Source organism: Schistocerca gregaria, chromosome 2 (genome assembly GCF_023897955.1).
Source record: "Schistocerca gregaria isolate iqSchGreg1 chromosome 2, iqSchGreg1.2, whole genome shotgun sequence".
NCBI classification, from domain to species: Eukaryota; Metazoa; Arthropoda; class Insecta; order Orthoptera; family Acrididae; genus Schistocerca; species Schistocerca gregaria.
The window spans coordinates 743,098,530-743,125,861 of record NC_064921.1 but is presented as its reverse complement, the minus strand read 5'-3'; positions in this window follow the sequence as shown (position 1 = coordinate 743,125,861).

The following is a 27,332-nucleotide window of genomic DNA, read 5'->3' as shown; positions in this document are numbered from 1 at the left end:
AAGGACATGGGGATGCGCTGTACTCCTGTGAGACAGTGTTATCAGCATCTGACAGAGTTTGAAGGTGCCTCGTTCTGGTTGTCTGTTTGGCCGGCTCATCGAATCGTGCACAGCTTTGTGACTCATGGTGTCATGATGTGGGAAGCAATCGGGAATGAGTTCAGGTATTGGCTGGTGGCGACGGAGGGAATACTGACAGCACAACCGTACGTCCCGGAGGTCCTGAGTCCTCATGCGATGCATTTCACGCCACAGCATCGAGTTGCCGTTTTTCAGAAGGACAACGCACATCACTATATGAAGTGTCTGCATGATGTCTACGTCCTCCCGTAGTGGGATAGCATGCACCAGGAGAGCATACAACAGCTTTATGATATGCTTCCGATGGGCATCAGTGCATGCATCTAGGCCAGTGGAGGTGTAGCGTCATTTTAGTAAGTGGGCTCACACTGGCAAGTTCTTTGTCCGTTTGGCTCGATTTTGGAATCGCTGAAATACACTACTGGCCATTAAAGCTGCTATACCAAGAAGAAATGCAGATGATAAACGGGCATTCATTGGACAAATATATTATACTAGAACTGACATGTGACTTTCTCGCAATTTGGGTGCATGGATCCTGAGAAATTAGTACGCAGAAAAGTCACCTCTGGCTGTAATAGCGGCCTTGATACGCCTGTACATTGAGTCAAACAGAGTTTGGATGGCGTGTACAGGTACAGCTGCCCATACAGCTGCAACACGATACCACAGTTCATCAAGAGTAGTGACTGGTGTATTGTGGCGAGCCAGTAGCTCGGCCACCATCGACCAGACGTTTTCAATTGCTGAGAGATCTGGAGAATGTGCCGGACAGGCCAGCAGTAAAACATTTTCTGTATCCAATAAGGCCCGTACAGGACCTGGAACATGGGGTCGTTCGTTATCCTGCTGAAATGTAGGGTTTCGCAGGGATCGAATGAAGGGTAGAGCCACGGGTCGTAATACATCTGAAATGTAACGTCCACTGTTCAGAGTGCCGTCAATGCGAACAAGAGGTGACCAAGACGTGTAACCAATGGCACCCCATACCATCACGCTGGGTGATACGCCAGTATGAGGATGACGATTACACACTTCCAATGTGTGTTCATTGCGACGTCGCCAAACACGGATGCGAGCATCATGATGCTGTAAACAGACCCTGGATTCATCCGAAAAAACGACGTTTTGCCATTCGTGCACCCAGGTTCGTCGCTGAGTACACCACCGCAGGCGCTCCTGTCTGTGATGCAGCGTCAAGGGTTACCGCAGCCACTGTCTCTGAACTGATAGTCACTGTTGCTGCAAACGTTGTCGAGCTGTGCGTGCAGATGGTTGTTGTCTTGCAAACGTCCCCACCTGTTGACTCAGGGATCGAGACGTGGCTGCACGATCCGTTACAGCCATGCGGATAAGATGCCTGTCATCTCGACTGCTAGTGATACGAGGCCGTTGGGATCCAGCACGGCGTTCCGCATTACCATCCTGAACCCACCGATTCCATATTCTGCTAAAAGTCATTGGATCTCGACCAACGCGGGCAGCAGTGTCGTGATACGATAAACAGCAATCGCGATAGGCTACAATCCGACCTTTATCAAAGTCGGAAACGTGATGGTACGCATTTCTCCTCCTCACGCGAGGCAACACATGAGCGTTTCACCAGGCAACGCCGGTCAACTGCTGTTTGTGTATGAGAAATCGGTTGGAAAGTTTCTCATGTCAGCACGTTGTAGGTGTCGCCACCCGTGCCAACCGTGTGTGAATGAAAAGCTGATTATTTGCATATGACAGCATCTTCTTCCTGTCGGTTAAATTTCGCGTCTGTAGCACGTCATCTTCGTAGTGTAGCAATTTTAATGGCCAGTAGTGTAACATCTAATACAATCTCAGCCCGCGAAGATTCACCTCGTTTCTCCTTCCCCTTCTAAGTGCTTAATCTTTTTAGTTACAAGTGTAATAACATATGACATCTGGAGTACCGTCACAGCCGCTCCAGCTCTTCGAAGGATCACGAAGGGTCTCCTCGCTATGACCAGTGGTACACTGGGACACAGTTGCCACCGGCAGTGTGCGCTGCGAGAAGAAGCGTCTCATCTCGTCGCTAGATGTGTCTGGGAACGCGGTGCTGCGGCGCTCGGCAGCCGTAATGAGTGGAGAGGGGAGGGGAGGAGAGACGCATCCTGCTTGCAGGAGTTGCGAAAGGCGGCCGGCAGGACGCGCTAAGGACGCGGTCGTGCGGCGCGCCTATCGCCGGCGCATCTCCGGTAGCGAACCCGTGACCCGACACACATCCCGGCCCCGGCAGCCTCAGCGTGCCACCGCGGCGCCGTTGCGCAAGGCGCGCCAAGTGACCTATGCTAATGGCGCACGGCGGAGGCGCGCGGAAGCTGCGCGCGGCGTGCCACTCAAATGTCAAGGATGGCCGTGGGAAGAGGAAGCCGGCCCGGACTGGCCGAGCTGCGAACCCCGGCATCCCGCTGCCGCCGCGGCCTTATTCCGGAGGTGGAGGCGGCCGCAGCGGCGCGTCTTCCGGGACGGCCGGGGCACCCGCTGCGGGACTCCAGTGTCCCCTTCACGAGCTGTCGGCTGGCCGACCGACGCAGGTGCGATTAACCTTGCAGTGCGACTGCGCCGGTAGAGAGGGAGAGGGGACGGCTCCCGAGCAGCACTGTATGTCAGCATATGTTCGAGTATAGTTCGAGACTACAAATCTACTCTGTAGGAATCAGAATGGGTTTCGAAAAAAGACGATCGTGTGAAATCCAACTCGTGCTATTCGTCCACGAGATTCAGAGGACCATAGACACGGGTTCACAGGTAGATGCCTTGTTTCCTGACTTCCGCAAGGCGTTCGGTACAGTTCCCCACAGTCGTTTAATGAACAAAGTAAGATCATATGGACTATCAGACCGATTGTGTGATTGGATTGAAGAGTTTCTAGATACCAGAACGCAGCATGTCATTCTCAATGGAAAGAAGTCTACCGAAGTAAGAGTGATTTCAGGTGTGTCGTAGGGGAGTGTCGTAGGACCGTTGCTATTCGCAACATACATAAATGACCTTGTGGATGACATCGGAAGATCACTGAGGCTTTTTGCGGATGATGCTGTGGTGTATCGAGTGGTTATAACAATGGAAAATTGTACTGAAATGCAGGAGGATCTGCCGCGAATTGACGCATGGTGCAGGGAATAGCAATTGAATCTCAATGTAGACAAGTGTAATGTGCTGCGAATACATAGAAAGAAAGATCCTTTATCATTTAGCTACAATATAGCAGATCAGCAACTGGAAGCACTTAATTCCATAAATTATCTGGGAGTAGGCATTAGAAGTGATTTAAAATGGAATGGCCATATAAAGTTGTTAGTAAAGCAGATGCCAGACTGAAATTCATTGGAAGAATCCTAACGAAATGCAATCTGAAAACATAGGAAGTAGGTTACAGTACACTTGTTCGCCCACTGTTCGAATATTGCTCACCGGTGTGGGATCCGTACCAGATGGGGTTGATAGAAGAGATAGAGAAGATCCAACAGAGGGCAGCGCGCTTCGTTACAGGATCATTTAGTAATCGCGGAAGCGTTACGGAGATGATCGATAAACTCCAGTGGAAGACCCTGCAGGAGAGACTCTCAACAGCTCGGTACGGGCTTTTGTTGAAGTTTCGAGAACATACCTTCACCGAGGAACCAAGCAGTATATTGCTCCCTCCTACGTATATCTCGTGAAGAAACCATGAGGATAAAATCAGAGAGATTAGATCCCACACAGAGGCATACCGACAATTTTTCTTTCCACGGACAATACGAGACTGGAATAGAAGGAAGAACCGATAGAGGTACTCAAGGTACCCTCCGCCACACACCGTCAGGTGGCTTGCGGAGTATGCATATAGATGTAGATGTAGACATATTGTTGCCCTGTAGAGTCAGTGAAGTCTGCACAACAGACAAGCCGCTCGAAGGAGCGTGACAAGAATTGCAGTAGAAGTTTCCAATTCAGATGCAGGTGACGTCGTAATTACGAAATATTCATAAAGCGTTTAAATCTGAATCAACCAAACACAACTCGTGATAAGTTCAAAAGACAATAGTCGCTATTAATAACAAGCTCCCATCTTCGGGTAAACTACATGTGAACCTTCAAAAACGCGTTGTGTGACTTTTTATCTTATCATTATCTTTGTTTTGGTTGAGCCAAATTTTAATGTTTCCTAACGAAGCACAAGCTCAAACTGAGGAATGAAGGAGAAGAGAAGCGATCATGTCCTATCGAATTGACTGTAACGGGATTCATCTTAAGCAGTTTAGGGAAAAAATAGAAAACCCATTTGTGGATAGACATTTGAACCACTAGCTTCTCAACTATGAATTCAATGTCTTACAACTGAACCCTACTCTATTGTTTGTTGGTATCAGAGAAACTAGGTGTTGTTCAAGAATGGGGTGCTTTTACAAAGGAATATTTTTATCAAATGTCTGCTTTATCACCGGAATATAGAACATCATACAACAGCAATGGGAAGGCGATTTATGAGATGAAGAATTCAAGCTGGTCAATCAAGTATAAAGAATATACCCAGATCAGACTTTGCAGGATACTGTGGGGTGGGGAGATGGTTATTATGTGTCAGAATCCAACGTCTTGTGACAGGTTGTGATTGCCTTTGGTCATATGAACAGTAGATAATACTAAGTTGGGTCACTGGTGCCAACATTAAAAAGTCTGGTCCAGCCTGGGAAGCAGCTGAGGAGGAGATATAACGGCGTTCTTTGGCACAAAACATGCGCTATCACTCTATATCAACTCACTGTCCACGAACTACCTTATAATAAATTGAATTAATACAAGCAGTTAATTATCTGCTTGTCAGTTTTCATCTGTCCAAAAATAGTAACTAATGCCTGCCAACGTGAGGCTGAAACAATGATCAACATAATATGCATATCATTGTTTTTTTCAGTCTTAATACGTGAGGGAAAGATTTTGCTTCAAAATAGATATTGAAAAGGATGTGATTCTTCAGTTTCTCCCGGCGTATTTGTTGCTCGAACAGTCCACGGGTATACTGCCGCTTCATAGTGTCAAACGGGCACAATATTTCGGCGTTCAGACATGTCGCCATCGTCAGGTGCGTTGACGAACTGAGCTCCTGAGGGCGGGCGGCCGATTTAAATTCCCCCCCCCCCGCGGGCCGCTCTCTTCGCCGGCAGTATACCCGTCACTGTTAGAGCATTGAAAAGGATAATCGCTCTAGCCATAGTGCAAAACAGATTTTTTTTGTAGAATTAAAGACAATTATAATGTATAAATGTTACAGTTCTCCAGTTGGCACACCTAATCCAATTGCCTGTAAATGTCAGGGTGGTTCTAGGCGCTACAGTCTGGAACCGCGCGACCGCTACGGTCGCAGGTTCGAATCCTGTCTCGGGCATGAATGTGTGTGATGTCCTTAGGTTAGCTAGGTTTAAGTAGTTCTAGGGGACTGATGACCTTAGAAGTTAAGTCCCATAGTGCTCAGAGCCATTTGAACCATTTTTTGTAAAAGTCAGACTCAAGTGCAAATGTTCGTAATTAATTTTAATTAGTTTCTCAAACTGAATAATGTAACAAATTCGTCACCATGTCAATTACCACAACAGTGGACCTAAAAAATGGTAACCATGCAAATTATCGAGTGTAGAACTATCATCTGAGTTACACACTTTGTTCTTGATGCTTGGCGACCTCTCACACGGCAGGTGGACACAGGTGCTAACACCCATCAAATTCGACATAGCCCCACTGCTGTAATGTTTTGGCTGCTGATCCCGTCAAGTGGCGGGGTACAATTTCCCCCGATTTTAAATACGAAATCATGTATAATGGCGGGTTCGATCGGCCTTCATTTTATTGCGATTGACATGCATTTTCTGGGAGAACCACAATAATGACCCGTATTCTAATAAACGGCAAGGTTTACGTGGCCAGCAATCATACTGTTCGTCCTTCCTGTGATCTAGGCACATACAGAGTGTTTATGTAAGGGTGATAGCAACTTTCAAGGATGATCGAGAAGCACAAATGTATCGAAGAAGTAAGTAACACTGGTAGCCAGTGCTTGTTACGCGATGACACTGCAAATCATCGTTTGTACGACGTAATAAATGCATTTATTACGTACATGGTTCGTAGTAATGTAGAGTACGAAAGCATCGTACATTATGAGGAGTCAGGACAAGGAACTTCACTAACGCGGGGCAAATATAAGGAAGTTCTGATGTAAGGGTTTGGGAAACCGCGGTCTGTGCTTCTAAGCTGAAGCGTACAGTGATGAAACCTTGTAAAATGGCGCTTTACTGTATACGGAATTAGCAGAAATAATTGCCGTGTACCGCCAACAAAATGGAAGCCGCATGAAAACTGGTAGGTTGCATTTAAGGCAAATGCCTATGTAGCAGGCATCCGAAGCACACCACCATTCCAATCCCGACCCAAGGAAACAGGAAAGGACCAACACAATTCGAAACACATCACATAAAGTGCATGCTTAGCTCCTGCTGATTTCAGATCTCTCTTGGTGAACAGCCATTCGGTTCTTGGATTGTATCCTTGTCACCAGAGGCCGAATGCTCAATAATCACAAAGATTATGTTTAGGCTGATGGGAAACCTTACGCCAGCTATGAAATATCATCAACAAGAATTCACATTGAACTTTCGGATGGGGATAGCTTATGATTGCTTCATAGTACCCACGCATGTACGCTGTGTTTATGAGAGAAAAATTCCCGTTGTTTGAAGATATCTCACTTGATCTTCGTGCACATATGTGGTTTCAGCGTAGTGAAACCTCAGCACACCGACTATAGATTTTTTTAAAGTTACTCAGGAACAGGAGGTTCTCTTTCATGGCTAGCTTGCTCACCGAATCAGACTCCATATTCTTTATCATTTTACCTTCATGTCAAAACTGTCTTGTGCTGGACACTTGTTGGCGCTGATAAGCATCTCCTGGTAGAAAATCTCGCTGGCTTTGTAAATGCTCAAACTACACTGTGGTTGTTCGAAAGCAAAACTCTGATCGTTCTACGATGACGTCATTCCCCCACAGCAACTGCCCGACAACTCTCGGGCATGGGTGTGTGTCTTTGTCCTTAGGATAATTTAGGTTAAGTATTGTGTAAGCTTAGAGACTGATGACCCATAATATTTCACACACATTTGAAGATTGTTTTTAACATAATGAGAATTACACGCATGAGAGAATGGTGTTTAATCTACACCCTGAGCGAGTCGTACAGAGCGAGGTGGCTCAGTGGTCAGAACAGTGGACCCGCATTCGTGAGGACGGTTCAAGTCCGACTCCGGCCATCCTGATTTAGGTTTCCCGTGACTTCACCAAATCATTCCAGGTAAATGCTGAGATAGTTCCTTTCGAAGGGCAACGCTGTTATCCTTCCCCATACTTGAAACAATCCGTGCTTCTGCTCCGTCTGTATTGACCTCGATGTCGACGGGACTTTACACATCAGTCATCCTTCCTGCTTTCCTTGAGCAAGTCGTATAGATTATTGTTGCAAAAACAGGTCTAATTGGATTTTAATCATCGTCAGAAAATCAACAGTATTTTCTGTGTATTCATTTTCACTTAGTCGCTTCCTGACCCCAGTTCTCTGTCTTTCCCTACCTCACAAACATAAATTAACCCTTCGTCTCCACTGTGCCTAATTGTTTGCATCGTCGTCACGGAAACAACCTTTTTAAGGGCAAGTTTCCGCATCAATCAGCTCCAGGAAGCTCGCGAGTTAGCGGCGGAGACAGCCACTTTAAACAGTAAATAAGCTGTCGAAAAAGCATTGTGTCTGGGACAAAGAGCGTCCTGCACTGTAACAAGTAACAGTTTGCCAAATTTCCAGGGACGGCTACGAAATATCAGCCAATAGTAGCAATGATCTTGAAATATACGCTATAATAAACCACAAAGAGAACTTTAAAGAATATGGAGAACTCCCCATTTCAAGGCACCACCAAGCATTCGTGCGAAGAAGAAAACATGTGTGCACTGACTAGACTTAACGTACTGGAAAACGCCCCTGTCACGTGAGTTGGAGAAGTTGTTCCACATGAGTTCGCTACGATCTCCATGTTCCATCACAGTGGTCACCACAACACATTCTGTGACATCTGGCAACATGGTAATGTGGTCTAGATACATAGGCAACCTGCTGCTCGCTCTGTTCGCTACATATCATTGTAACTCTACGTTTACATACCAAGTGATTGTAAAAACGTGTACGACAATGCCTCTTTCAGTCTTTCTACACTGACTAAATTTCTTAGCCAGTCTATGATATCAATGAAATCATTTTCAAAATGCTTCTATCCCAGAAGAATGCAAAATTTAACGGTGACCGTAATTACATCCAAAGCGTCACTTTCTCTGCTGCGGTGCCACAGCATCCTTTCCGTGCTACTCTGTTGCTACTGGAACGCTTGCGCAGCGTGGGTGTATACACTAGCGGCGCATTTAAACGTCCGGATCTCCGCATCCATTGAGAGCTGCAACCGCATAACACGCTACCCCGGCAGCTGTTACGCAAGGAAAAGGAGTACCGCGAACCCGAGCCGGCCTCAAACCCACGGACTTGCGTGCAGAAGGCCGCACGTTAGCCGCGCGGCCACCAGCGTCGTGGCTCAGCCGTTACATCTGGACTGGCGAGAGATGGGAACCTGTTTGGCGGCCGGCGTCTCCCGCAACCACCTTAATAGTCCCGGAAGGTCCCTCACACAACGCACTTTCCTTGCTGGCTTTGTCTCACTGGGAGAGGCTGTCTGGTCTTTCGGCTGTTCACACGAAAATGAATAACCAACTCTACACTACCAACACCTACCCAAGTGCCGAGATCGTACACGCACGCTCGTATTGAGGCACTCGTGTCGGAGGTATCCAGTTCGAATCCTAGCGTGGAAAAAATTTTCACTGGCAGTGTTTGGACTGCAAGAAGAGGAGAGATGGTGTTGTCAACTTGGTGATCATCAGATTTAGTGACAATGCCCTGAGTTAAATTCCTAATCTCACCTCTTCACAGTGTCTCATGACCTGTTGACGAAAATATGTCCATTTGGGAGGGGGGGGGGCGTTAACCTCGGCGCTGGTCTTACTGCTAGTCGAGAGGAATTGACCATGTGCCGGCACCACGTTTCACTTGTACAAGAAATCATCAGACTAACCCACGTGACACAGACATAGAAATAACAAAAAAAAAAAAGGTTAAGGTTAAAATGTGTCTAATCATATGCACTATGGGACTTAACATCCGAGGTCATCAGTCCCCTAGACTTCAAACTACTTAAACCTAACTAACCCCTAAGCACATCACACACATGAATGGCCGAGGCAATATTCGAACTTGTGACCGTAGCAGCAGCGCGGTTCCGGACTGAAGCGCCTAGAACCGCTCGGTCACAGCGGCCGGCTATTAAGGAGTGTTGTGTGATATTTATGTTGGGGGGGGGGGGGGGGGGGGGGGGAAGGCGGCTCCCACAGAACCACTGACAAGAGAAACACTTGTCATTATAAGCATCTACCTTCCATCCTACTCATCACATGCGTCAGAATGATAAGAAAGCTTGCTGTTGACTACACATTATTGACAGCCAGGTAGCCATCTAGCAAGAAAGATGTGCATCACTGTGCTACTCGGAATTTTAACCGACTGTGCAGTTCACTCTAGTGATGACGTGCTTTGTGGCATTTATTATGGGCATGGAAGAAAATATTAGCTGACATACCATGGTAGCAACAGATGAGTCTGACGAATTTCGGTTGCTCATTTCTCATCGATATTCTCCCAAACACATTGAGTTCTGCCACTGCTTGACATACTTCTCCCGGGAAATAAGAACTTCGATTCCCACTGGGATTTATTACTTCGCTCTACAATTAATAACATCTCCAGTGCAGTGATTAAAAGAACGAGCCAAAATACAAAGACCTAAATAGTATGAACACCCTTGTAAGTATGACGTTGCACTCCTTCTGGCCGGGTTGTCTGCACTGTTTCGTTTGGAAAGAATGTTATAACGCCGTTGCATGCTGTCATGACGCAAGCTGGTCCACAGTTCATTCTACCCCTGATCTTCGATCGTTGACGATAGCACTGGAACTGAGGTGACGTTTGAGCTGGTCCCACGCTTTTCTATGCAGGATAGAACTCGGGATCTTGCTGGCCATGAGTGGACATCACAGTTAGGCAGACAGTTCATAAGGACACGTGCCACGTCTGGACGAGCTTCCTCCTCTACTCTTTAAGCAATGTGTTGCCTTTATATTACCCGCATTTCGCTTTAGATTACGCCAATCCTCTGTGAATGCTAAACAACTTGCACCACTTCAGATTGTCGAACGCTATTGTTAGATCGACAAATTTTATGAACGAAGCTAGATGTTTCTTAAATCTCACTTCCATTATCAGTCACAACGTCAGAACTGACTGTCTTATATCTTTACCTTTTTCAAAGAACTCTACCATTTATCTGACGTGGGTAGAGGTAGTACATTGAAGCGCCAAAGATACTGGTATAACCATGGGTATTCAAATACAGCGCTGCGGTCCAAAGGGCTCTGAGCACTATGGAACTTAACATCTGAGGTCTTCAATCCCCTAGAACTTAGAAATACTTAAACCTAACTAACCTAAGGACATGACACACATCCATGCCCGAGGTAGGATTAGAACCTGCGATCGTAGCGGTCGCACGGTTCCAGACTGAAGCGCCTAGAACCGCCCGCCCACAGATGCCGGCGGCGCTGCGGTCGACAACGCCTATAAAAGACAAGTGTCTACCCTAGTTGTTAAATCGATTACTGCTGCTACGATGTCAGGTTTTCAAGATTTAACTGAATTTGAACGTGGTGTTATAGTCAGCGATGGGACACATCATCTCTGAAGTAGCAATGAAGTGAGGATTTTTCCTTACGACTTTTCACGAGTATACCATGAATATTAGGAATCCGGTAAAACATGAAGTCTGCGCCGGAAAAAGATCCTGCAAGAACGGGACCAACGACGACTGATGACAATCGTTCCACGTGGCAGAAGTGCAACCCTTCCGAAAACGGCTGCAGATTTCAGTGCTGGGCCATCAAGAAGTGTCAATGTGAGAACCATTCAACGAAACACCATCGATATGGGCTTTTGGACTGCACGATACAAAGTTTTACGCCTCGCTTTGGCCCGTCAACACAGACATTGGATTGCTGATGACTGTAACCATGTTACCTGGTCGGACGAGACTCGTTTCAAATTTTGTAGAGCGGATACACGTGAACGAATATGGAGAGAAACTCAAGAATCCATGAAGCCTGCATGTCTGCAGGGGCTGTTCAAGGTAGTGGAGGCTCTGATGACGTGGGGCCTGTGCAGTTGGGATGATATCGGACCCCTGAAACGTCTAGATACGACTCTGATAGGTGACACGTACTTAAGTATTCTGTCTGATAACCTGCATCCATTCCTGCCCATTCTGCTGAAACGGTACAGTAGTTGCCGCTCTATAAGCACAGGTTTCGCTGCTCGCTCGCACCGGGATATAGAAACATAGGAAACTCCGCAGCCAATTTTATTACACGACGCGGCCGGCCGCTGTTGCAACAGAACCCATGTGTACGGGTGGAAAGAAATGTGTCAGGCTTCATAATACGTATTTATATGTGTCGTGTATTATGCATTTCTTGTACGTGGATGAGAATCTGCACAGGAACTTTCCTATTCCTCCTCACATCTTTCCGTAAAGCGTGGCCAAATCTTCGTTGGGAAGTAGTTCTGTAGTATAGTAGTGCCAACCTTACTCCTGGTTAGGGGATGAGAGAGACAGCACAGGCAGGTAAAAGTCAAAGACTTTCCAGTGTCACAAGATTTGGGGTGGAGAGGTTGGTCACGGCCAAGTGGTCCGACCACCCCCTCCACCGGGGCCCAGGAAGACCGGGTGCCCGCCATATTCTAGGGGTGTTACAGAAGACGGATAAGTGAGCAGACGTGCCCTCAGTGCGTCTGTCTCAATGTTCACGCATGGATGAGAGGTATTTGAATATGTGTACTAATTCTTTATTTCCAGCTTCGGAAATGAATGTGCTCGTTTAATTCCGGAAATTTGACCCTCTGTGTTAAAGTATCTGGTCCCCTGTTTGACTGTTATCCTCCTCACATAGTGGATGTCCTATGTAAAATATTGGGAGACTTTGGTGGTATACATTTGCCTAAGGCAATTCCGTCTTACCCGTAGAAATGTGCGTGCAGATTAGTATATAATATACCCGAGCTATAAGTTGTAAAATTGTTATATCTGTAAACTGAAACAATTGCTGCTATCGCTGTAAAGTCGAGTGATAATGTTTAAAATAAATAGGTAATCAACTGTCAACAATCTTTAACATACCTTAAAAATCACAAAGAAGTCAAGTGAAAGGAACTTATTTAAAATAAAAGCTATAGAATGCAGGGACCCACACATCAGTGTGTGAGCCCTGCAGCCCCTTGCCTAGTATCGCACAGAAAGGACGCGCTCTCTAGGTAGCGCTCTCAAGCTCCTCTCCCCAGTTATGCGTTGCGCAATTTTGATTCAGGGCTTGACGACATCAACTTTCATCTGACGTCCCTCGGCAAGGAGGTAAGACGGTAAACTTTCAGTGCATTCCGACGGACTTGGGCAAATCTAGCAGGACAATGCAACAAATGGTTCAAATTGCTCTGAGCTCAATGGGACTTAACTTCTGAGGCCATCAGTCCCTAGAACTTAGAACTACTTAAACCTAACGAATCTAAGGATATCACACATATCCATGCCCGAGGCAGGATTGGAACCTGCGAGCGTAGCGGTTCCAGACTGTTGCGCCTAGAACCGCTCGGCCCCCCGGCTGGCGACAATGCAACACCCTACACGTTCAGAACTGATACAGTGTGGGGCCAGGAACAGTCTTCTGAGTTTAAACACTTCCGCTGTCCACCCAACTCCGCAGACATGGACATTATTGAGCATATCTGCGATGCCTTGCAACATACTGTCGGAAGAGACCTCCACCCCCTTGTACTCTTAGGGTTTTATGGACAGCCCTCCAGCATTCATGGTGTCAATTCACTCCAGCACTACGTCAGACATTAGTAGAGTCTTTTCTGCGGCTCTTCTGCGCGCTCGCGGGGGCCCCACACACGATATTAGGCAGGTGTACCGGTTTCTTTGGATCTCCAGTGTACGCGGGTGTGCCGGACGTCTGTCAGCTCCTCGGTGTGGTCCACGCGTCGCCGGCTGCCACCCGACGTCGCCGCAGCGGCCGGTGGTCCGCGACCAGCGTGCCCCGCCTGCCGCCCACGCGGGGCGCTACAAAGCGGCCGACACCGCCCGCCGCCCACCGGCCGGTATCGCGTTACGGAGACGCGGGCTGGTACCCGATGCGACACGGCAGCGAGGCAAGGCAGGGCAGGGTAGGACAGGACAGGGTAGGGGCGCCGGGCGGCCTCAGGGGCACAGCACGGGACAGCAGGACAGAGCGCGCATACCGCCGCCGCCTTTGTCCGGGCCAGCGATCCGCCGCCCGCAGCCGCAACCACACGCCTCGGACACCGCACCGCGGCCTTGCGCAGATCGGAAGCACGATATACCAGCCGACGTAGGTCGCTCATTAGCCACGGTGACTTATATTTCAGGTAAAAGGAAAGAGTCCCACTGCCGTGAGACCTCCAGAGTTTGTAGCAACTGGAATCAAATTCACTCGTGGCTCATTTAGCAAATAACCTTTGCAATGTATCAGTGTCGTGCCCCAAGTATAGATTATGGTGGTGAGTACGTTTAGTGTGTTGTACTGCGTCAGTATTGTAATTGTTGGCCGGCTGTGGTTCTAGGTGCTTCAGTGTGGAACCGCGTGACCGCTACGGTCGCAGGTTCGAATCCTGCCTCGGGCATGGATGTGTGTGATGTCCTTAGGTTAGTTACGTTTAAGTAGTTCTAGGGGACTGATGACATCAGATTTTAAGTCCCATAGTGCTCAGAACCATTTTTTTTTTTTTTGTAATTGGCTGATAACATGTAATTCCACAAGTAGTCTTATCTCCGCAGACAAGTTGACAGTACGAGCTCCTTTGTGAGTATAGCGTTGCAACACCTCTAACATCGATCATGCATTAATTTCGTTCTCAACTTGGCCCACAACTGTTGCAACTAGCCCTTAATACCTTGTTTAATTCAAAGCCGCATTATATAAGAAGAGTACTCTGCTGACCAGCAAGTTGTCCGCCCCCGGTAGCTGAGTGATCAGCGCGACAGAATGTCAATCCTAAGGATCCGGGTTCGGTTCCCGGCTGGGTAGGACATTTTCTCCGCTCCGGGACTGGTTGATGTGTTGTCCTAATCATCATGATTTCATCCCCATCCAATCGCGAATCGCCGAAGTGGCGTCAAATCGAAAGACTTGCACCCGGCGAACGGTCTACCCGACGGGAGGCCCTAGTCACACCAGCAAGTTGAGGTTGGAATTAAGGAAAAAAACTAATAAAGTGCTAAATCTGAAGCATTACACTGTACCGAGAGAAGACGTGGAGGAAAAGTAACTGAAATATTCTGAAATATGGTACTAAGAAGGATAGAGCTGAACTGGACAGATCGCTTGCTGAGAAGAGTAAGAGAAGAAAACTACTCTGAATACATCTCTTTCAGAGAAAGGCAAACTGGATCGGAGACATACTTGGACACGAGTGCCACATACACAACGTAATCGAAGCGAAACTCAAAGGAACTACAGGACGAGAAAGAAGAAGAATTTAACATGTGGATGACATGAAACGTGGAAGATGATATAGCGGCCTGAACGAATAGTTTAAAGACGGGAAACATTGGCGTCATAAATTCTCCGTACAGATACGGACCTGCCACTGGGCAGAACACTACACGATAATAATACTATCATTGAGAACACTTGAGATCAGACTTGTTCCCACATGCTCTCTCGTACACAGATCTGCGGATCTTGCTGGACAAGGGAGTACCTCAACGTCATGCTGATAGAGGAACAAGCCTTGAATGGCCGAGCATTGCTCTTCTGAAAGGTGGCACCACGATACTGGCGTATCAGGCGTAACATATGGGGACGCAGGATATCATCCTACTGCCAGAGTTCCATCAGGCTCCACCAAACGTGACCTGAAGTGATACCGGATGGTTCCCCACACCGTGACGCCAGCAGTAGCGTTGCTATCGCCCTCCAAAAGAGTGGAAAAACTGGACCTCTCCCCCTACGACGCCCTATACCCCACAGTAGTCATCTCGAGTAGGGCAGAACCGTAATTCGTCACTGAGCACATTGCGACGCCATTCACGAGCAGTCCGTGCTTTCCAGTCACGGAACCACTCCAAACGCAACCGCTCGTGTTGTGGTGTTCACGGCAGCCTACCCACGGGGCTCTATTCCTCCAGTCAGGTTGTTCGTAACTGCCGATCAGTAGCACCGGATGCCACAGAATGTCGCAGGGTGTTCATTATTTGTTTTTGCAGACAGCAGCTGCAGCTGTGATGTGCTAGCTGCAGACCACGACGATCCTACCTTCTGGTCACTCGTGGTCCACCGGAACATTGGCAGCTATGCCTGCCCTCACTTTCCCATGCAGCCGTCGTAACGTACGGAGATAAACTCTGTGTTTGGTGCTTTTCTTTTTATAGAGAAGGCCCACGTAGTATGAATATAAGTTGTTTCAGATCATCAACACACTGACAGTCTCTCGAAAAATGCGTCATTTTACGTATGATTTATTATAATGAAATGACAGGAAACTACGTGTCGCTAGTTAAAGGCTTCCCACGTTTGATGATCTTAGTGCTATAACTTGTGAACTACGGAAGTACACCGTTTCAGCGCTGCGGCACAACAATCGCCTATCAATAGCGCGTGATTTCTCCTACAACTTATCTTGGTTGATAATGATGGGGTCCCATACTCCTTGACGGAGCGCAGGGGACGATGCTCGAGACCTGCACCGCCGAACTAGGCGGGGTCCTAATGGAGGTGGTTTGCCGTTGCCATCCTCCGACCGTAAGGGGGATTAATGATGATGATGCCACAACAAAAACTAGTCATCTCGAGGCAGGGGAAAATCCCTGACCCCACCGGGAATCGAACCCGGGACCCCGTGCTTAAGAAGTGAGAACGCTACCGCGAGACCACAAGCTGCCGACTTTATCTCTGTTAAATATGAAATAATGACCTTTATTGATACAGCTGATATACAGTGCATGCGATGTAGCAGAGTCTTCCCCGTCAGGTGGAAGCCGTACCGTACGTCATAGTGTCGTTAACTACGAAGAGAACTGTAGCAGGGTCACTTCTAGCTACTTTCAGTTTTTCCTCTCTCATGTTTTCTAGAAGATTTTGGGTCTTTCTTATTAATTTAACAGAAGTACTATGTGCAACAGTCTGTGATATTTATTATAAATAATGTATTTGCTGCAATTCTTGTTGAAGAAGCCAAGGACTGAAATGTTTCCCCAGTGTCTATAAATCGTATCGTGACTGACAGTCTGTGTCAGAAAGTAAACACAAATTACGTGAGTTTTTGTTATTGTGAAAATTTGTTCAAAAAGTTTTGTTTTTTAGGGACTGCGTAATATTTGCATCTTACGGTTATGTATGTTTTTTAATGACAGTTAGCAGCTTCGAAAAAGTCTCCTCTTCCAATCGAATAAAATCACGAAGCGAATCCCTTTCTTGAAACCTATGTGATCAAGTGTGTTACCTCAGAATAGTAGTCAATACGGCATCGGGAATATAGATATTATGGTTGCACAAACAAACATTAGACACTACACGTTAAGTGTATTCAATTGTCAACCGAAAATGAGGTGGAGATTCAATTGAGTTAACGAACAACTTGTACTAGTACGTGTATCAGGTCGTTGTACAGCATTCAGCAGTTTTCCTCTACCAGGAGTCCGCTGTTCAAAACAGCGAGTGGAGGATTTTGCGGTGATTTTTCTCCACTCGACTTCAGTTTCGACGATCGCTAACAGCGTTAATGCAGCTGTTTTCCGCGCATTCATTTCCGTAAAAAAACTGTGTGATTTGCGCGCCACATGCAGCAAGTAAGTACCGCTGCTGTCGCAAATCACGATGAGGCGCAAGTTATGTTCCGTGAGACGTAGCAGGACGCTTCAGAGCGTGAACAATCACGACGGACACGATGCCTGGCGTGCTTCGCCATGAGGAACACATCCAGTGGGAGGGCGGCATTACTTTCCACTTTCGGAACTAGGGGCGCTTCTCCCGCTTCAGGTAAGCCTCATTTGTTCTCAATAAGCTGAGTAGTCTACGGAGCAATCCTCACACAACAGAAAAACTCAGGGAGGAACAATCAGAGAGCCCAGGCTTTTCATGCCACACGTTGATCACTCAGCTACTGAGATGGACGTTTGATAAATCTTGAGTCAAAATGTACTTCCGATGACAGAAGAATGCATTGAAAAGTATTTTCTGATCGGTGGCCACTGATCCTTTCTATTTGTGCATTTGCCACCAGACTTCAGGTAGTAGATGTAACGACACACAACATGGACTGTACCAAAGTGGATTTTTATGTCTCGCCGGTGTATAGTAAAGTATACTACATGATGTGGTACATATGGATGTTAACGTCTTTTTCGAGCGCAGTAGCGTGCCGCTTCGAGATGTGGGGGTGGCGAGCCTGCCCCGGATCGAATTCGCCTCGTGGATTAACGACGAGGGCAGATCAGCTAGCCATCCAGAATGTGGTTTTCAGGCTGTCACCCGTACTTGCCCAGTAAACATCGTAGTGGTGCCCAAGTCCCGCCTGCGTTAGACGTTACGCAAGCGTTTACACACCTGAACATGAAATTTACTCTAGACGCAGATACACAGGGCAGACAGGGGGGACGGGTGGCTGTTACAGCGCCAGGAAAGGCATCAGCCACCAACTAACTAACATTACCAAAATTAATATAACAGTACCGAACCCGTAGAGAAACGGGAAAAGTTAAGAAAAAAAGAAGAACGTTAACGACCTGGACAATGGTGTTTTGTGATTTCTTTGTGGCACGAGAGATGCAGAGATCGGGCCAGAGCTGATTGCAGTTCACCGGGCGATACAGGAATCTCACGTCACGGCGTTGATGACCTATCTCGAGAAGAGGGCCCAGGCTACGCAAAATATCCTGCGACAATTGTTCATAAACACACATTGTAAAATTGGTAATGTTGATGTCAATCTTGGCATCAGATGTCTCTTGGACATAATACAGTATATACAAATAGGTATTTCAATTACTTTTAGTGTTTTGCGTACATAGAAATCTGTTACATTCGTTGGTGATAATAAACCAAGTTGAAGTGATGCGAAGATGAAAGGAAATGACTAAATTTGGATATTTTCTAATGTATATGCATGAGAAACATTATTTGTAATTTGTGTCTCATGACTCCATACATATCATAAAAATGGATGTGCGTATTTATGTACGTGTATATGTATGTACGTAGCTCATCTCCTTTACCTGTGGACCGTTTTCAACCAAACTTGGTACACATATCACTCGCTGTGGTGCTGAGAACCACCTACCTGTCAAAGGAGTGAAAGAGTAGCGTGGCCCACTGCACGTAAATACCCGTACTTTGGTTATTCAGTATTTGAGAAAGAGAGCACTCAGAGACTTTTAACAAACTTTACGCCTAATCTTGTACCTTTACAAAACTATTTCTCGCTGCCAACCCCCCACAAAATGATGAGAAGACCAAAGTTTATGGCTTATTATATTTTCGTTGTTCATGCAGTAAACCTGCTGCATGAAATATGACTTTTTAATTTTATTACTTCTTTACTACTAACTCTATTTACAACTTATTTCGCAGACAATATCCACATATAACTCTGTGTGTACTGTAAAACTGTGTCACTATACAAGGCAGGATATACGATCTCATGAACGTCGAGCTGCGTAAAAATGGAAGCACAGGGAGAAATCCATTAGAGATACATATTAAATATACGTACAAAAACGTGTGAAGTATGTTAGATATATGTGAAACATATTAGACATTTGCGTAAAAAGACAAAGGCACCAGTAAAAGCCTCGTCCTAAACCCATGGAATGATTTCAACCAAATTTGGTACACAGATAAGTTATAATCTAGAAAGAAACTCTGTGAGTGTAAGAACCGCCAGCCTCCTATTGGGGGGAGCGGTGCAACATGGTGAGAGGAGAGGGGGAAGGGGGGGGGGGAGAGAATGGACAGACAGCGAGAAAGAAGAAGATGGGCACAGATGTGGGTGCAGATACTCTTCGCACATGTATTGTGGAAAGCTGCGAAACGGAAAGAGTTTTCTCCAGTGGTACATCCGGGATTCAATGCGACGACGGTGTGACGTATCATTACTGGAGACCATTTATAATATTTAAAATAAGAAAGAGTTTAATGTGATATGCTCTTATGTCCTGGACTGCGCTTCCAAAGATTAATGTATTCTAAATAATTGCAGCAAATTAATTCCAACACGGAAATAAAAGTTTTTTTCTTCTTCTTCTTCTGTCTGCGAATAGGTGTGCCTGAAAGCCTCGCTGTACGAGTTGGCTACGCCCAATAAGTTATGTCGACGTTATACGGGCAATTAACGTTACACATACGAATAATATGACTGAACAGCATAGATGCTGCTCGTGAGACGAATATCAAAATTAATTGCTGTTAAATACTACTCAAATGGCCGTCCTCATGTGAACTACGTGATTAACATGCAGCGCCCACGTAGCGAAAGGCGAGAGACGGTAAACGTTTGGTATTTTCACCTGATTAGAGGAGCAGTCATCCAGTTTTAATTACCGTCTTGAAAAAAGTCCAATAATTATTTTTTTGTTCGTTTGCAAAGAATGTGTCTGCAGTACTGGGAGTTGTGACACGTGCACGGAGCGACGCTTGTACGGAGAGGGAATGTGTTGACGTTTGTACGGAGCCCAGGACACTGTAGGAAGAGAACAGGGTGTTCCAGAAGTAGGCTGCACCGGGCTGTCCACCATTACCGCATTCGGGAGGACGACGGTTCAATCCCGCGTCCGTCCATCGTGATTTAGGTTTTCCGTGATTTCCCTAACCCACTTCAGGCAAATGCCGGGATGGTTCCTTTGAAAGGGCACGGCCGACTTCCTTCCCGAATCCGATGAGACCGATGACCTCGCAGTTTGGTCTCTTTCCCCAAATCAATCCAACTTTCTGTCCACCGGTACCTGCGGCATTTTCTGAGGAGACCAAAGCCGATTTCCTGCACAAAGTTCCCTGTCCTCCCACCGGTTGCTAATGTGAGTGGTTTTCTCCCAGACTTCAGTGCTGTAGTTGTCCTCTGACTGGCAAGTAGTGTTCCGTGTTTTAGTGCTGAGTTACTGGAGTTCACCAAGACACCAAAGGGGAGCGTGTACTGATTTACAACGGACACCAGTGTATAGTGGACCACACAAACAAACAAGAAGTGGCGTTCTGTCGCCGTTAAACTTTAAAAAGAATAAATGCAAAGGAAAACTACCCACAAGAGTAACACAGTTTTAGGGGAAGGTAGCCATGTTTGGATTCCAGGTGAAGCAGCAAATGAAGTGCGCAAACCTTTTGTCAGTGCAAAGAAGCCGGGAAAATAGACAGACGCCACAGTTTCATCCAATTGCTTTGAAGAAGAAGAGCAGCTCTTCAATCGATGCTATGACTTAGTAGCGTCGTTACCATCACACAGAAGAGCGAACATCAAGACTGCTTGTCAACATAACTCTTATGGGCTGTTGTCCGCATTGTCTACACATAAAGTTGTCCGACGTTTCGGCCACTATTGCAAATGGCATTCCTCAGGTCTGTGCTCAGCTGACTGCTGACTGAGAGAGACTTTAAATTTTATGTAGTAGCGGAGGAATCTGCTTACGTAATTAGAGAGGGTATCTGAGAATAGGATGAAGGGCGTTAGGCGTTTTTAATTGGCCTTTATATTATTCCTTGTCATTGGTGGATAAAGACGTGCTTGACTGATGTTTGCATTGTTTCTTGCCATTGGTGAAAATAGGAAAATTAGAAACGGGTTGTAGCTGTGACAAAGCCCTTTTTACTTGTTGTCAGGTGTGGGCTGCGGCACCCATGTGGTGGGGTTTGAGAGACAGGATTTAGAGTTTTACAAATGTTGACCCAAATATTAATTTTTTCCGCAGATTAAGATAAGTTTGGGTCAACATTTGTAAAACTCTAAATCCTGTCTATCAAACCCCTCCCTATGGGGAGGGAGGGAGGGAGAGTTTTAGTTTTAGCGAATCAAAATTTACGAAGTAAATAAGTATTTTTTATTTGTCCGTAACAATTTTCCACGGAAAAATGAGAACATGGATTTTCTTGAATTACAGACAAACTACCAAGAATCAAAATCAGTGTTTAAGACAAAATGTACGTGGTTTTTTATGTAGAACCGGATTCTGCAATAAAAAAATGGGGGTTCCCTTTTGAAATTTTAAAGTTGCCTCCCGCCCCACCCCCAGGGAGTTGGAGTGGCGGGCTAATTTTAGCATCAGCACATTCCCCCTCCTCAATAATCAACTTTGGATCCTACATATTTTTTCTTGTGAAGCTTATTTTTCGAGTTAGTTTGGTTTGTCAACTTAAAATTTACACCCTGTAGATTGCTGAATAAAACGGTTTTGTTGAAGAAAGGAGACAAAGAACGCAAGTGACAGTTAGACCCACATATGTGAATTACTAAAAAAAAAGAAAATATTTCATTTGCGTTTGTGTCATGCTCGTTTATTAGTCTGCTGGAAAATGTGAAAAGAAAAATTACCTGTTATTTTTTAAAATCCCAAGTGTGAAGTGGTTAAGACCGTGTGTGTGTGTGTGTGTGTGTGTGTGTATCGCTGAAGATGACTTAATTCTAGCCTGCGTTATTGAAATACTGTTCTTAATCTGGTACAATTAAATTTGTCTCATTAGTTAAAAGGCCGAGGGCGCATATCGCACCCTTTTTTCCTTGCTCACGTCACTCGGCTGCATCTACCCGTGAAGGTGTTGGCTCTCCTCCCCTGCGCACCTCCTCACTAATGAGCATAATTGGCGGCGAGAGGCGGCCTGGGACGGCCGGAAGTGGCATCCACCGCGACCCCTGAGCCCCTGCCTAACTCTGCCCTCCACCCTTTAATTGGCGCTGTTTACAAAAGAGCTGCGGTGCCGACAATTTCCGGCGCCAGCGCGGCGTAGCGCCGCCAATTAATCTGTGGGAAATAAAAATTAAGCGCCGGTGCAGCCGCAGGGCCCATTAAGTGAATAACCCAGCCCGGGCCTGGTGGCCGCTCAGGGGTTGCGGTTTGCTCCGCGGCAGCACTGCGCGGAGTGCCGACAGGAAAATAAACACGGCCCAAAGGGCCACAGGAAGCCTGTCCTCGGCTCTTGGGTGGGCGAAGCGAGGTCAGAACGGCACCGCTCTACACTGACGTGACAACAGTCGTGTAATAGCGATATGCACGTAATTATACACATCGCACTGCACATAATTAGGTAGGTATAAAATGTCAGTGCATTGCCGGAGCAGTCATCTGCGCTCAGGTGATTCATGTGAAACAGTTTTTGACTTCAATATGGCCGCACTACGGGGTTCAACAGATTTTGAGGGCGGAATAGTTGTTGGAGCTATTCACATGGGACATTCACTTTCGGAAATCATTAGCGAATGCAATATTCTGAGATCCACATTGGCAAGACTGTGCCGAGAAAACCAAATTTCAGGGATTACCTCTCACCGCGGTGAACACAGTAGCCGACGGCCTTCACTTAACAACCAAGGGCAGCACTTAGAGTTGTCAGTACTATCAGACAAGCAGCACTACGTGGAATAACCACAGAAATCAATGTGGCACGTACGACGAACGTATCCAAAAAATGTTCAAATTTGTGTGAAATCTTACGGGACTTAACTGCTAAGGTCATCAGTCCCTAAGCTTACAGACTACTTAACCTAAATTATCCTAAGGACTAACACACACACCCATGCCCAAGGGAGGACTCGAACATCCGCCAGGAACAGCCAGACAGTCCATGACTGCAGCGCCTGAGACCGCTCGGCTAATCCCGCGCGGCGAACGTATCCGTCAGGACAGTGCAGCGATATCTAGCGTTAATGGGCTATGGCAACAGACGATATACTGGAGTTCCTTTGGTAACAGCACGGCATCGCTTGCAGTGTCTCTCCTAGTCCCCTGACCATATCGGTTGGATCCTAGACGACTGGAAAACCGTGGCCTCGTCAGATGAGTGCCGAGTTCAGTTGGTAAGAATTGATGGCAGGTTTCTAGCGTGGCGCAGACCCCACGAAGCCATGGAACCAAGTTGTCAACAAGACACTGTGCGAGCTGGTGGTTTCTCCATAATGGTGAGGGTTGTATTTACATGGAGGGGACTGAGTCCTCCGGTCCAATTGAACCGATCAGTGACTGGAAATGGTTCGGCTTCTTGGAGACCGTGTGCAGCCATTCAGCGATGGGATTGTAACGGACGACCATGTGCCATGCCACTGGGCCACAAGTGTTTGCGATTGGTGTGAAGAATATTCTGAACAATTCGAGCGAATTAATTAGTCATCCAGTTGGCCAACATGAATCCCGACGAAAATTACGGGACATACTCGTGAGGTCAGTTCGTGCACAAAATAGGTAGCATGGCTCAATACTTCTGTTGCAGGGGATTTACAACGACTTGTTGATTCCTTGGCACGTCGAGTCGCTACACTACGCAGGGCAAAAGGAGGTCTGACACAATGTTAGGAGTGATCTTACGACTTTTGCCACCTCGTTACATCTGTCTCTGCGACATCGTGGCCATTAACCTGCGAGGACTATCTTGACCAACTGAGACACTTGTCACGGGCATCATTTATTCACCTCGTTCACTATTTATTAGAACTTCCCCTACAACTCCTGCAAAGTAGTAGTTTGAGATGTGCGTCGATGTGTGCGTGAAGATAGACTGTCTACCGCCCTAGGTGGTATTGCTGCTTCCAATAGGTGGCGCATTGCAGCTCCGCTTGTTCCGGCTTGCGATTGCGCTGGTGATATCGGTAAGACAACACTGAAGCAGAGTTAATTAATTAGGCACATGACCCATAGATCATTTGAACGATTCTTTTATCGAAATGATGTGGAACGAGACATGTTAACATCAATGTACACGTTACTATGTTTATTCCTACTCATGCCAATACAATATTTTTCATTTTTTATTTATTATTTATTTTTTTTACTGGCTACTAACTTGTATGTAGAAATTCGGCAAATAAATGAAGGAGTTGTCAAGGAGAAGTGATTTTAAATTAGATGTAAGACCTACGTCGCTATCCGTTAGACATTTTATGTTATTAAGCAGATGAAAAAAAAAATTTGTTGCTACATATTGAACTCCTTTCTGAGCCACTGACAGCTTTAACAGTGGGTGCTAAAGGTATTCTCTGGTGTTGTAGGTGTGGACATCGCTGTTATCCTCAAGCTGTGATGGGTTATTTATGACGAATTCATTAACGAATGTATGTATTGCGACGACGTAGTTTAAATACCCAGCTCTCTAAAGAGGCACCTACATTGTGTCCATGGATGAACACATATTACTTGCAATGCTCATTTCTTGTAGTAAATACTTTCTTTATAAGTGATGAGTTACCGCAGAAAATTATTCCGCACGACATTACTGAGGGGAAATACGCAGAATATCTCATGAGGTTGATACATTTCTTTTCAAGATTAGCAGTTATACGAAGAGCACAAGTAACTGAACTTGACTGTTTCAGAAGCTCAGTAATATGGTCCTTCCACTTCAAGTTTTTGTCATGTACACCCAAAAACTTGGAACATTTTACCCTACTTACTGACTCCTACTCATGTGCTACATCAGTCGGTGTTATGGCTTTATTTGTTGCACAGAACCGAGTGTAGCATGTTGTTTCAAAATTTAGGGAGTCCATTATCACAGAAGCCATAATAATTCTTTTGAAAATATAATCTACCATCTCTTCTGTTGCTTTCTCTTTAGTGGGGTTTATTATAGGACTAGTATAGTCTGTTGAATGTGTGGTCATTCAGATATATAAGGAATGGAACACTTTTTGTGATTTTTTACCTTCGCGACATTGACTGAATTATTCACCACAACCTTTCGCATTCTGTTTGTCAATCATGACTCAAACCAGCTGTGTGTGTAAAGCCATCAATCCCATAAAACTTACGTTTTTTATAAGAGTATCATTAGCTACACATCGAAACGCCTCGGAAAGCTCATAAAAAATACTAGCTGGTGATAGATTATTATTTAAGGCTTGTACTAGTTGATGAGAGAGTGTATAAATAGCAGTCTCAGTCCAGCTGAAAATATACAGAAGCACTGGGCGTCCAGTAACTCCACGCGAACCAAACAATGTCCAGCGTGTACCACCTGCTGGCAACATGTCTATCACGGGTGGTCCTCGACATCATCATCCAGGAGGCTTTGAAGATGAAGAATGTGTATGCACAATGAGTGCCCCATTTCCTCACCACTGCGTAGAAACAGAAGCATGTGAAGATATGCCAACAGTTGGTGCAACAGTACACTGCAGATCCAGCAGAGTTCTTTGAGCGTCTGTCATCTTCGACGAGTTACGGTTCTTCCACGAGACTCCACAAAAGAAACGCCAGTCTCTGAGTGGAGGCATACGGAGATCCCTTGTCCCAAGAAGTCACGGCCGGGGCTATTCGCACAGCAACAAATGGCGACTGTGTTCTGGGTTTAGGAAGGGATACTGCTGGTGAATTGGTTACCTCCCAATAGGACCCTCAACTGTGATCGATAGTACAGTTCACGCATTCGACAAAGCCGCCACGAAAAATAAGGGCCGTGGCGTTCTACTCCAACACGACAATCTACGGCTACATGCCAGATCATTGCCACAGTGTGTGAACTAGGTTTTACTGAGCTGTCACAATTTCCGTCTTCGCCAGATCTGGCTCCTAGCGTCGATGCAACGAATGAGGTCATGCTGCGTAAGATGCCGATGTAGTTTTATGCAGCCCACGATTTAAATCTGAGCTTCAAAAACCACACGCGACATTTTCATTGTCTCCCGCTCGCTACGAAAAAACTATTAGTTGTACAGAAAACATGGACCCTGTTGTAGGAAATTAATGTAATTAAATTTTGTACTGATATACTTTTAGGTCAGAGGCCGTAGTTACGATTTATTCAAGAAAATCGTACAAAAGTGACATTCAAAAGTACCCCCATTCCCACACTCAGCCGCCATCGGTAAGGACTTCTAACATGTTGTTCATGGTACTCCCTCCTTTCATTGCGTCTGTTAGAATTATTTCCCACCTTCGACCTGTTTTGGTTTACATTGACTGGCCTTATTACACCACTGGCGTAGTCGAGCACTTACAATTTATGAAACTGACCTTTATGTAATTTTTACCTAACAGTTTTGTGAATTTTAACAGAATAAAATAAACAATTATATCGATGTAGTCTTCAGACCTTCTGACTGCAAAACTACTGTTCTTGTATGGGTTAAGTTTGGATCGAATTGTCAACTCAATTAGTTTTAGTGTAACATTTACCGAAGTCGTCTTTGTTTCGTTACCATTACGTTCACGTTATAATTGATAATGATGACGAAACAACAACAACTAGTGGCGTAATAGCCCAATCAATAGAAACCAAGAAAGGTCGAATATAGGGGATAAGTAGTGTAGTCGGAAATTTTTGTGCAGTGGTAGGAGAGAGTACCACAAACAACATACTAGAAATTCTGACTAGTAAGAGAAGAGTGTGGGGGGTGGAGATGTGTTTGCAGGTCACTTTTGCACCCTTTTCTTGAATAACTCAATGTGGCAGAAATTGCCCCAGGATTTACAAATATGAGCTAATACACCACTCTTTTTGTAGCTCCCCTCCCCCTCGCCCCCACACACAAACACACACACACACACACACACACACACACACACACACACATACCTAGTTTCAAAACAGCATCACGACTGTCACGAATGAGCCTAGCGATCCCAAGAACTATGGATTCGGTACTAACATTATTGATAAATATTTTTTCATGTCACGACTTCTCCCGCCACAACCACCCCAAGGGATGTTTTTCGCAGGTATATCACCCACACATCATTTTTACACGAGTAATACAATGAGTCTAGTACAAACAAAATTTGGTTCAAATTGCTCCAGGCATTAACTCCTTTCTCACACCCATCTCTACCTGGGATCACTATCAGGTAGGACTGATAAAA